A 13,878-nucleotide genomic window follows, 5' to 3' on the forward strand; every position below is an offset into this window, starting at 1 on the left:
CCTCACGTGCATTTTACACTAACAATATTTTGATACACAGTAATGAAAATACTATGTTTCAGGGAGTCGATGGAGCCTCATTCCGTGCTGTCTATGCGGATACAGAAAATATAGTCGTTGCAGCGCAAGAAGAAGGGGAGACATGTGGATACGTATCGGAGCAACAGCGTGCTGATGTTGAAGGTCGAGTCAAAAAAGTTGCAAAGAAAAGAAACAAAAATAAGGTTAGTTACAAACAGTTCATAACTTTAGAATTTTTTTTGTGCTGGGGACTATTTTATGTTTTTAAGTCAATTGTACTATACTTTATCTTGTGTTTAAACTGAACATCCCTTTTCCAATCTGTCCTCTAGTTACCCGTGGGTCTACGAACTATACATACACAGACAGTGAAGCAAATGAGAGATGTTGCTTGCCAGACCATTTACACTATGGAGGCTATGGAGGAACTATTAATTCAGACGTGGCGTGTTGAGACTCGGGATGCTCATGTCCAATGTACAGAAAATTAAATGAATGTGTCCGGAGAATCCAGCAAAGTTGTATTGGACCATTGCTACAGTACGACCGCACCACCGCAACAACATGATACTGGATGTATTGAAGATAGCTCTGAAGTAGTCGCAGACCAATTTACACAATCTACACCCGCCAAAAAATTGCCACCAAAAAAGCTGTCGACATTGTTGTATTCTTCCATCAATGTTGAAGTAGCAGATGTTGAAATGACAGAGAATGAACCAGCAGCAGCATTCACTGACGCATCAGAACTTGATAGCAGCGATATTTCTTTCAAATGTGGTGATACTTCCTCAACATCACAGGCCGAAACAACTTTGACGCAGGATGACAGTCTAATCAAAGAGGACAAATACATAGTATTCGACAGTTGTTTGATGGATATTATAAGTATGCTGAAATGTGGGCATTCCGTCAGAGGGAAAGTATGTGGGAAGCCATTGATTCATGTGACTCGTCAAAAACAAGGCAGTAACGTCACAATACATGCCGTCTGTAGATTACATCATACGTTCTCATGGTCTGCACAACTGATGCTGGGGAAACTGCCAGCAGGCAATCTACTGTGTGCAGCTGCATCACTTTTTAGTGGCTCCAGTTTTAGAAAGTTAATGTCTTTCTTTCAGTTTGTGGGACTCCATTTCATTTAAAAAACGCAGTACTACAAATACCAACATGATTATCTGTTTCCGGCCATTAGTGATGCTTGGAAAATTGAACAATTGTCTCTAGCAAGTACATTCGAAGGCAAACGATTCAGGCTAGCCGGTGATGGACAGTACGACAGCCCTGGATTTTCTGCCAAGTACTGCGCCTACCACTTTCAGGAAATGGATGGTAAGAAAATTGTGAGTTCGGTGGTCGTGCAGGTAACACAATGTACATCCTCAGTGGCCATGGAGAAACTAGGATTTATAAAATCAGTGGAATATCTGTAATCGAGTGGAATGCACATCGACCTCATAGCCACGGACAGACACGTTTCAATTGCCAAGACAATGAGAGAGCAGTTCCCACATATTAAACATCAATTTGACGTATGGCATCTTGCTAAATCAATCAATAAGAAAATCTTGGCTGCAGGGAAAAAAAAAAGGTTTGGAAAGTATTTCAGAGTGGTCCCAGTCTATCAGCAACCATCTTTGGTGGAGCTCCAAAACTTGTGAAGGGTCAGTGGAAATACTACTTGAAAAATGGCGGTCACTGATGCACCACTGTACCAACGTGCACCGTTGGTCAGAAAACCTACATTTCCACCAATGTGTACATATCCCTTTATCCCCAGTGGAGGCACGTAAGAAGAAGTGGTTGAATCCATCTTCACCGACACACAAAGCCATTGAGAAGATTGTTTTCGATAAAACTCTATCAAGAGATTTGAGGGGACTGACAGAATTCTGTCACACTGGAGGTTTGCCACAATATGTGCCTAAAGTACAGGCCAAAGCGCTTGCATTTCAGCATACAGGGCATGAGACATAGGACTCCACTTGCCGTCTTGGCCCATAACGAGAATCTCGGCCGTGAACAATCTAGGACTAAGGGTAATGTAAGGATGCCTCGCTACACTAAGGCCTTTTCAAAAAGAAGTAAGCAATGGGTGATCAAACCAGTCTATGAGGAAATGGAGTTCGACTTTGTCAAAAGCCTTATTGTTGCTGTATTAGAGAAGCACAGATGTGGAATTTTGAACGTTTCTGTGCAGAGCACTGATCCATTGCCACCCAACATTGCCACTGTGCCATGTCCACCCAAAGGAGAGCTGGTTGTGAAGTACAAATCCCAGTTTAAATAATTGTAATACGATTGTCTTTTTGTAAATACATTTTATTGTACAGTGTGCATACAAAGTACGCTAACCCTAACCCCTACCTTCACCATCCTGGGTGCCGAACTACCTGGGTGTCATCTTTGAATTCTCACTCTATTCACCTCATATTGCTGACCTTGTCTATATGTGTATGTATATATTTTTGTTGATGTAACTAATTTTCGCAATTTCTTATAAATGCAGGGCACTGTTTACCGAGGGGAGGCTTGCGTATTGCAAATAACAAAACAAACATACAATAAATTTCACTTTCAACTCATCTCCTCGTTTACGTTTTACTTTCAATTAGCCTTCCCTAAAAAATTATAAGTCTCAGTAGTTATGGTTCTTTGGGGCTTCAAAGCTCGCAGACAACGAGGACAAAATTGGAGCCTTAGAATGCCCCAAGCGAGCCGTTGCAGATGGGAGAGAAGCCAGTTCGCATTTGCACATTGAGGCGCACTACATAGATGGATTCGAAACTTCAAGTTCTCACAGATGGCTTTACTACGGGATGTTGCAAAGAAAGAATGTATGCTAATTTCTAGTGAAGGTCAGCGGCTTGGATTTTCAGCTCGCGCCCTGAAGAGGCCCACAACTCACACTGGCAGTATAAGGTTCTATTGTTTTTTTACCTTGAGAGACAGGGACCATGCAGAAAGAACTTCATTTGAAGGGGGATTTAGGGGTGCAATAACGTTTGAGACGATAAGGCAGAAAATTCTTAAACTAGACCGAGTTTCATGTTAGTTCAGTATACGAAAAATCGTTGTCAAGAGCACAGTGGGATTTACGGACTGCATTACGCAGAGACACAATGGAAATTGCAAATATAATGTAAGTAACTCTTTAGGCGCTTTTATACCGGAATGAAGAAATTAATGAATGGATGTATGAATAAATGAATGAATGAAGAGCTTTGAAAAGGTTTGTGGGATCGTCCTTGTAGCGGGCACATGGGCATGCAGGTCCACATTCCACACGCATGTAGACAAAAAGTCGTTTCTCATTGTGTACCAACCTCGATTTATTTCGTTAGTTTTCGCATTGATTTTAGAGCAGAACATACTCCATTGCACTATCCTTGAAAGCAAATAGTTTCAGCTCGGCCGTAATAAATAAAATAAATAATATTAATAAAGATCGGCTGGCGAGACTAATTATACATTTTATGTTTTCAAAATAGGTACATCCTTCCATTTTGGCCCTGCCACCAGTTTCAGACACCGGCAGACGGTTTCTTAAGCTGCCAGCTGCAGCTTAATGTAAACAACTGCACCATTCTGATGATCTTATGGGACGATCGCCAAGGGCCCATATGCCCTTACGCGGTACTAGCGGCTAGAAGCAACATATCAACCTTTACGCTGGCCTAGTGCCTACTTGATGGAACAGCCTTGCGGTTCAACGTGCGACAAAAGTGCCTCTTTGAAAGAAAACCAACACCCTGTGTACCATAAATGAACAGTGCGTGCCTCACGATAAAATTTTAAGGATTTGCGGATAGAGATAAAAGAAAACAAATGACCTTCGGAGTTCATATGGCAATTGCAGAATATTCTATAAACATTTAATGTCAAATAAATGTACTTTACCAAATTTACCGTGTTGCTGTTTGATTTTAAAGTACAGTTTCATATTCCGAATTGTGGCGCGCTGTGTTGTGAGCTGATCTGTGTTGGTTTCCGGGTTCTGTGTGAAGTCGCGTAGAAGACGAATGGGCGCGTTTGCCTACGCAGCACAGTAACGTCATGGAGAGAGGCGGGGAATATGAATGTTTTGATAATTTCAGGGTCAGGGGCGGGGGATATGATTTAGTGCCGCAAAAGCAGGTCAGCCAGGGCGATGGGGGAAATGATAGGATTATCACAAAATGGCAGCTCCCTGGTGCCTGTTTTCGTGTGCGTTTAATGGACGAAAACTCGGGTAAGGTCCATAGGAAATCTTTCTAAAATCGAGCGATTTAGGCTTAAAAACACATGGCCGACCCGTAGGGGCAATAAAAATTTTTTACCCAACCATTCCTTTCATTTGGTGCAATACATTGTTCTTGCACATTCACTAGACATAACAAAATGGCAACAGAGAGCAAGAGGGGTAAACCATCAACATTTCAGCCCCATATTAGTTGATACGATTTATCTGCAAAATGACTTTAGAAACATACAACAATATACCAGCTCAAAAATAGATCCATACAAACCAAAACAGGAGAACTTAGAAATAGACAGGCCAACCAGTACTTGTGGATTGATTCAGGGCTGCGATATTTGAGGGTTGTGAGATGTAAGATCATCTGGGTGATTGTCTGTAATTTGAGAATTATAGATGGCTGATCAAAAAGGTAAGAGTGGAAAAAAATAAGGAGTGTAAAAGAGGACCTAGATGCCTTATAGTGATTAATACAGAAATGTAAGTGCATCATATAGTTTAGAAATTTTAATAAGCCCTGTTTGTCGAAATCCTTGCTGGCCAAAAGAAGTACATAGGGGGGAACAAAGGCTTGCATGTAAAATGCTAAAATTGCACCACAACTCATCACAGAGATGTTATGTTCAAAAGTGTTATGCAGACTGTGTTCACCCTATGTAGCATTGGCCGATTGTTATACTCTCCAGAGCGGTAGATCAGCAGAGGAAAAATCCAAACATCAACAGTGGAGTAATTATTACATGAAAGGGAGGCCCAAACAAGTCATTATACAAATATCCCTAGTTCTAAGGTACCTGTTACTTATAAGGGCCTCATCACGGCCATGGCGGTATCCCGACAGTAATTGTACCGGGATACCACCAACACCATAGCATTACCGCAACGTGGTCTGGCGCTATTAGCGCTGGATCCCGAGTTGTGGTAAGCCTGTAATTCCCCATGTTGAGGCTTTTCGGCGCTATTACCGCTGGCGGTAATAGAGTCGAAAATTTGCAGAAAGCTGAATATTTACCTCCAGCTGAAAGCTGGAGGTAAATCTCCAACTTTCTGCCCAAATTCGGGATTGGGCAGAGCGGTAATGCGGCAGCAATAGCTTTACCGCCACATTTTTGCCACTCCACCCAACCCGTGATGAGGACCTTAGAACACTAAAACATCCCCACCCTGCAAGAGAAGAAACAATGCAAGCAGACTGACAGACTATATATAACAAAGAAAAGGGGCTGAATGATCAGGCACTGCAATGCAGAACAATGGGTTACAGAACGGTAACACAAACATAAATATTCTTTCTCTGGGTCAAGGTAATGGTAGGTGATTTGATCAGTCTCAGAGCCAAGGGTGAGCCATGTGGCCAGGGTACCTAGGGTTCCTGGAAGTGGAACTTAGTCCAATAATTGAACTTATTTAGTCTTTGTTTTCAGTGGATCCACAAAATTGAATAATCCTTTGGGGTGCTTGGCTTTGGTTCGAACAGGTTGATTTGATGTCTTTGAGTCGTTATAACAGTGCTCAGTCACAGAGGCAGCATCCTCAAAGCGAGCTGGTTCGAATAGTTTGATCAAGGAGCAGTCCATTGCATGGAGATGCGCTATAATCACTAGCTGGTCAATGCTGGCTCGATGGTTCCATCACTTGATTTGAATGTTCTTAAGGCCTTCTATTCAACAGCAGCACCCAGGGGTTTAACTTCCTGTCTGTGTGGATGTTGGGGGTCAGACCAAAAACCCTTCATAAACTGGAGATCTCTTCTACTCTTCACCTTCAGTGTGAAGTCTCTGAGAAACCTCCAGGTATAACCTGTAGGTATCAGGGTCTTGTATCACTGATTCTCCGCAAGGGTCCCTACTGGTCCCCTGGGAAATTAAGGAAAGGGTCTTTCATATCTTCTCTCCCTTGGCAGAAGGCTTAGGCTCTCTAGATACACAGCAAATTAACCAAGAGAGAGAGAGTATTTCCTGCTACGTACATACACAAATCCTAGTGTGGCCATGGTGGGTGCTGTTACAAAATATTTTCTTTTTGCACCTTTCCCTCCATAGATTCCTGTTGTATTTATTTTTCTTATATAGTGCTTTACGCCAAGGCACTTTGCAAAGATTGATGAGATGGTACAATAGATGCAAAGATGGCCAAATACAACACAACACACTAAGAAAGAGAAAGAACAAAAGAAAGCCAACAAGAAGAAATTAACTGGCAATCCTAAAGGTCAGTCAAGATAAAAGTCAAGTAAAATGATGAATTGTCACAAGATGAAACTACCCAACCCCAAATAAAAATAAACATTGAGGGAGGCAAAACATTACAAAATAGTCAAGCATACCCATGGACCCAGATGATAAAAATAACGATAGGGTTTTAAGGTAGGTTAAACATCCTCCCAAAGGCCCAATCTGAAAAATTCAAAACATTGCACACCAGCCCCTGATTCACTTCCACACCCAACATGCAAGGACTCCACCAGCTCCTCCAGGGACAGCTGTTCCAGGTTCTTCTGTAGAGAAGGAGCTAAGTACCCCCACCTCAATCATCTCGCCCATCTTGCCTGTATGTTGGGAACCAGAGTGTGAGACACGTGCGGTATCAGTGAAAATACTGATACCTAGGGGAATCCTGGAAGCAAGGTTCCCATTGAGAAAACCATACCTGCATACAAGACAGTACGATGGCCATTTGAATGAAACCCCAGAAGAAATAGGACAAATGTACGGCGAAGACAAATGGTGATGTCACACAGAGCCTAACTGATGTATAGAGAAGAGATGCAGAGGCTAGAGAATGCAGATACTGTATAAAGCATCAAGAAAGTATCAAAGATAAGCGGCATCATCAGATGAAGATGAAGAAGCTTATGTCACAAAATGGATGAAGATATCAAGCTGTTTTACACGTGTACAGATGCAAAGAAACACAAGCAGACAAAGTATTCTTGTGGCTAGCTTATAGTGAATAGATTGCGGTATGCACCAACATGTACATATATATTGGAGTCAGTAAAGAATGGATGTTTCCACTACGTGTTATAGCAGAGCTGTTCTAAAGAAGGAAGTCCTCTTTTCCAGTGTGGCGCAGTTAGGAAACAAATTAATTAAAAATTAATCTCAGAAAGGCAAGGCTGGATGAGCCAAGAAGCCGAGGCCATAACAGGCTGGAATGAGCAGACATTGGATACAAATCGTGTGAAAGAACGAAGCTCTTGTTCAGAAGGCATGCACAAAACAAGGAAGACGTCAGAGGTCTAGTAGAAAATAGTATTTTAATACACTAGAAGCTCAAATTTGTGGTGTTCAGTCACATGGAGGGATGAAGTTGGACGAGCATGATGGTCACACCTACGCATGAGGGCAGAGCGTGCCTTCACTCCCTAGAATTCTCCAGAGCAAGAGAACACTCCCAAGGACAAGTTCAAAGCTCTAATTGACAGCAGACCACTGAGGTGATGATGGATGATTATGCTTATTGGTGGGAAGCTATGGTTAAGACTAGTTCACCAGCACCTGGAAGCTCAGCCTGCGTGCTGCTAGCGTAGGTGGGAAAGTACTAACAGAGGTTAGAAGCCAACCAATTGTAGAGGACCGCATGATCAAGGGTCCTATAGTTGTATAGCCAATGGGATAGCTGAAGTTAAGAAATGAATCATTTTCTTTCAATGCCTTAGACGAGTATGGATTGTATACTTAGATGTTCCTTAACAACCAATCACACTTGCCACTAGGTTTTTGTAGTTTGCCACGTAGGATGATGTTAAAAATACATAGGTTGACGTCACCTATGATGATTTTTTGTTATAAAAGGAAGCTTTTTTAAAAAGTGCATTAAGAGAGAACTTACCCTGAGAAGTCCGTTGTACTCCCTGTTTTAGACAATTGATATTAAAACAGCTATCCTTTTGCCAACTACCTGAATTGTTTTGATTATTGATGCTTGAATATTTTCTGCATCCCCATCCATCTCAAGGGTATTGCTACCTCATCTTAAAGGGCTGGGAGCTCCAGTTCTTGTGGTAGCAGAGAGAGGATGGTTAGATGTCCATTGAGAGAGTAGGCTTTGGGGTGCCGGAAATATCACACAACCTCTGCCATTCGGCTGAAAAGACGTGAAGCTCCCTGTAGATAGCGGATTAGAGTAACGCAAGTCTTGTACCAGCTAGGTTAGACGGGTCCCTTGTTTCAGGCAGAAACCCCTCTCTGTGTCTACAGAAAGCTGAGTGGACGGAACGTTGGAGAGGCTACTGAGTAGGCGTACGATCCCGAGAGTCGGAAGTTGAAAATACGAATAGTGAGTAAAAACTGAGTGAGGTGGCAAAAGCGTAAATGGGCAGGGGGTGAAGAGCATGATAAAGGGAAAATAGGTAACAGAGGGAGGCTGGGATAAAGTATGTTGGAAAGGTGGGGCTACCTCCGAGCGGATGGTACACCAGTGTAACACGCAGCTTATTGGGCAGACTCATTAGATCACTACAACTCCCAGTGGCCATCTCAGTTGTAGAATGCGTTGCTCACACAAAAAGGGTAGATTTGATCTCACGTGGAAATTAAAAAGCAAATAAGGAAGCGAAACATGCTGCATGTGTAGAAGTTATTATGTCGTTTGACATGCCTGATATGAATGAAAGTATGGTGGTGATGATGAGTGTGTTTAACTGTTATAATAATTTGTCTAGAATCTAGTGGGGGGAGATTCAAGGGGAAGCACCCCAAGATGAAAAAGATTTGTGGATGCAGAGAGGGTGCTATTTAAACCCCTCTGAAGCATTGTGGCGACAAGAAAGCACTGGCAAACCGGTGATGCTTTTAGCCTTACTAAGGGTGGCGCTGGAACAGCTACACTAACCTGTGCACATTATTAGAGAGAACCTCGCCGCAACAAGTGCAGAGGATTGGTTTTTTCCAAATATAGTAGAAAACGTTGCATGTTTTGTGGTAAAGTGTATCGTATGTCAAACGTTTCTGCTGGGCACACATTGCTTACAATTAGAGGAGTTATTCCAAGACCTAGTGGACACTTTCAACATTTGCATGTTGACTATGTCAACATGCTGCAAGTATGTAATGGACATAGATATATGATCGTAGTGGTATGTCGTTTTTTTAGATGGATTGAAGCTGGACCGTGTACACACCCAGATGTGCCTGTGCAGTCAAATTTCTGGTACAAGTGTTTCCTCGATGGGGAATATGTGAGGTATTGAGATCAGATAATGGCCCTCATTTTATTAATGAAGTCTTTGAGCAAATAGTCTTGTTGCTTAGTATAAAGCACAAGTTTTCATTGATGTATCACAAGCAGACGAACACAATCTGTGACAGACTCAACGGCTTGCTTAAGGAGAGAATAGCCAAATTGAAATTAACCCTGAAGAAAGGATGGTTGCATTGTCTATCACTCGCATTGTATGTGTTGAGAAATTAACCAGGTTCAAACCATCATCTTACCCCATGAGATTGTGACAGGGAGGCGTATTGAGGACACTTCTCACACCTCCATCTTGAACTAGAAGTGATGGCCAGACATAAGCAGAATTGTTAGGAAAGGAGCTACGTGATTACTTTATGTGTATGACTTCAAGTATCTTTGTCACTTCAGATCAGCTCAAACGACAGGGGTGTAGGGCAGCGCAGAACAAAGAAGGATATGCTACAGCAAACAGAGCTGATACAGTTTGTCTTTCCAAACATTTCCCCAGAAATACGGTCTTAAAAAAAAAACTTTACTAGAAGGTGGCACAAGCTTTGTTTTTACAGTCCCTTCATAGTAGAGGACATTACACCATCTGCAGTCAAAGTGCAAGGCAGACACGCTTGGACAGTTCCTGGCGACGTGAAGATCTATATTGGAAATCCCCTGTCACCCCCACCCTCATTGGAAGCAATAATCGAGGAAGAACCACAGCACGTGCAGACTAGGTCTATGACGAGGAAGAAGGACGCAGAAGCTGCCGAGTAAAGACAAAGAATATATTGCACTGTGGCTTATTTTCGGGACACTCTTTTCAGTCACTAAAAATGGAGTTAAGGGAAACTAGTTGTTCTTGAGCCACAGGAGTCTGTTGACATTGGACATAGACATGCTTAAGTCTTGATCATAAGGGAGAGTATGCCAGATTTTGAGTTCCTTTTCGACGATTGGAAGAGGGAGCAGTACCTCAATTCATTTCTTACTGACTTTCTTTTCGGAGGTGCCTATGGTGGTGCCCAATGACAATGTTTCACAGATCGTTCTTGCTGTTTTCCTGTTCATTTTGCATGCGTATCCTGCGCTTGTGGGGAGAACTACGAGCGTTCATCTGTTCTTGCAAGATCCTAAGAATGGTCCAATTGTGAGAAGATTACTTGCAGCTATCATTGAGCAGATCCTTCAGCTTCCTGAGTTCAGTAGGGGAAACACAAATGCCCCTGTCAATGGATAATGCACATATACTGGTCAGTTTAGTATTTTACTATCTGGTTGAGGAATGTCCACATCTTGTTGAGAGACAAACCGATGTCCAAGACTTCCTGAGAGACCCGAGAAACAATGCAGCGCTAAATGAAATATTGAGAGACATCATAATCCAAGTGAATGGGTACTCTTTGAGAACACTAAGAACTGAGCGTGACTTTCAAGGAGGAAGGTCCAAAAGTCTACTGATTGAGGAACTTTCTTTTGTGCTGAAGGAGAGTCTTCATGTCATCTGGTCAAAGGCCAATTCGTGGTATCCACTGGGAATTTGTGTTCATCATCGGATAAGCTAGTTGAAGCTGATCGAGGAACTTTTTGGGCTGACTCAGCAGATTCCAGAAGTAGTGCATGATGTTGCCCCATTAAAGATTGTTTTCCTTCCTTAAAAGTAAAGTGGGCAGCATCAGTAGCAACTTTGCTATGACAGATCATGAGAGACGCCCACGATGTGCAAAATGTTCTTGGTGCAAGTAGTCCTGTATAATCTACACTTGTATTTTGTTCATAGTGGTATTACTCTCACTTACAGTACGCACGGCTTACTATGTAAACACACATGAAGTAAAGATTCCTGTGTATCCTCCTGTACAAGAGAAGGGTACAGATGTGGCAACTACTAGATATCTGAAACCTCCTGTGATTATTCATACTTTAGAGATACACACGAGAGCACCTGTTCCTGTGATAAATAAACCTAGGTTACCTATTGGAATAAGGTCACATATGGAGATTATACAAGACATTTTTTATGCTTAAATCTTATGTTGATAGGATGAAACTTCTGGAACTTTCTCCTACACAGATAGCACATGTAAAAACACCCAGTCCACTGACAAATGTGTCTATGATTGGTCTAGTATAGAAGAACTATGCTGACATGTTACATGAGAAGATTATAGAAGCTTGTAAGAAAAGAACCAGACCTAAGAGAAGTGCTAGGGAGGATGATTATGAGCTAAATGATTATCTGGACAGTACAGCACATTTGGGGAATAACATTTGCTATCAGCATATGAAGGAAGTAGGAAGAAGGACCTCAAAGGAGGAATGCTTGTATGTGCACTCCTGCCTTATAGCATGGCGAAGTCTAAGATCTTTATTGCTATTGAAATAGACGTCCAGACAGACATTGTCTTTCACACATACACTCTACCGTACAAGGGGCCAGTTCATGGGCTGAGATGCCTATCTCAAATGGGCAACTGAATGGACAGATCCAGATGAAGATGATTATATCCAGGATACGAAGACAAGGAATAAGGCACAAACTAAGAATCTTGTGATAAAATACAAAAAGTCTGGAGTGAAAGGAGCTGAAATCAGATGCTAAGTGAATAAAAGATTTACGAGTCCTCGAAAATCTGCAGAAGAAATTCATAGATGTAAGAACAGAGGCCAAATGCAGATTTATGGATCAGTGTTATCACCAGATGGCTGGGAAGAAGGAGTGGTTATCAGCAAAGCCTGGGTGATCATTGATTGTTACAAGCCAGTCATTGACATTGTGCAGAATGGATGTAAGCCATTATGGCCGCGACTTACTAAACTACTGACCTGGGTCGAAGATAGAGGAGGACCCTTGCAGATAGTGTCTTTGGAGAGGGCAAAGCTGTGCTTCAGAAACAATGGCACAAGAAAAGTTGGAGAGAATCAGAACTGTGGTTGTATCTTTGACGTACCAGGAATGAAACTGGGGACAGCAGTGATCATGGATCATAATTTGGCTTGTGGATCCAGAGCTTATATGAAGCTGCCCAAAGATTGGGGAGGACTGTGACTTAAACATTGCTGACTTTCCAAAAGCAGATGCTTACCTGAGGAAGCAGGGATCTGTTGAGCTGATTAATTGAATGAAGAGGGAGAACTATTTCTCTGCCAAATCAATAGAAGACTTTGACTCCATCCTGTATGAGCACAGACTGTTCAGCCAGACATCGTCAGTATTCACGTTGATCTTTATGCTGAGTATCCAGGTTGGAGCAAATACCAAATGGCTGCAGATTACCAGATGGGAATTGCTGCAGACGATCAACACAACCATAAAGGGATTCAATGCTATCAGAGAAGAGATGAGAGCCATAACACTGATGACTCTTCAGAATAGATACGTCCTGGACATGATTACAGCTATGGATGGAGGTGTTTGTGCAAAAATTGGAGAATCATGTTGCACGTTCATACCTTCTCACGATGATGGGAATGGCACCTTGACAGAGGCCTTAGAGATGCTAACGAAGTTACACGTCCAGAGGATAGACTAGGAAGAAGACATTGCTGATGGCAGCTGGTTTGGATCACTCTTTTCTTGAGTTCCACAATGGTTGCAGACATGTTAAAGTTCCTTGGAGCCCTGATCGTGTTGGTGTTGCTTGAATTCTGTGCGATCAAGATAATAAAAACACATAATGCAAGAAGACACCAAAGAAAGCCATATGGATGAAGAAAATTATCGATGTTGAATCAGGATGGAAGGCCAGTGATTTGACAGTTGAAGAAATTAGAGAGTTTGTGACGGCCAGTATCCATGCTCCTGAGGGAATGAAATTCATGTATCCAAAGAACCATAAGAAGTATGTGGGAAGATTGATCTATTGCATTCCAAGTGGATAGTGCATGCTCATGATGTGGAACAAGGATGAGCATGTGAAATCAGCTGGATGCCTAAAGGGAGTCATAAAGGTATGGATCCCAAAGAAACATTCCTTCAGACAAGGATGTCTAGATGTGAAGAATGATGGGAGAGTGGTCGATGAATCGCCCAGAGGAGGGAGTGTAGAGAAGGAGCTAAGTACCCCCACCTCAATAACCTCGCCTATCTTGCCCATACGTTGGGAAACAGAGTGTGAGACACATGGGGTACCAGTGAAAATACTGATTCCTAGGAGAATCCTGGAAGCAAGGTTCCCATTCAGAAAGCCATACCAGCACATGAGACAGTATGATGGCCATTAGAATGAAATCCATGAAGAAACAGGACAAATGAATGGCGAAGATGAATGGTGACGTCACACAGAGCTGAGCTGACATACAGAAAAGAGATGCAGAGGCTCGAAAATGCAGATACTCTATAAGGCATCAAGAAAGTATCGCTGATAAGTGCTATCTTGGTTTCAAGATGAAGAAGCTTATGTTACAACATGGGTGAAGAAATCAAGCTGTTTTACACATGTACA

This window comes from Ambystoma mexicanum, chromosome 9, assembly GCF_040938575.1.
Source record: "Ambystoma mexicanum isolate Mex_15411 chromosome 9, UKY_AmexF1_1, whole genome shotgun sequence".
Classification (NCBI taxonomy): domain Eukaryota; kingdom Metazoa; phylum Chordata; class Amphibia; order Caudata; family Ambystomatidae; genus Ambystoma; species Ambystoma mexicanum.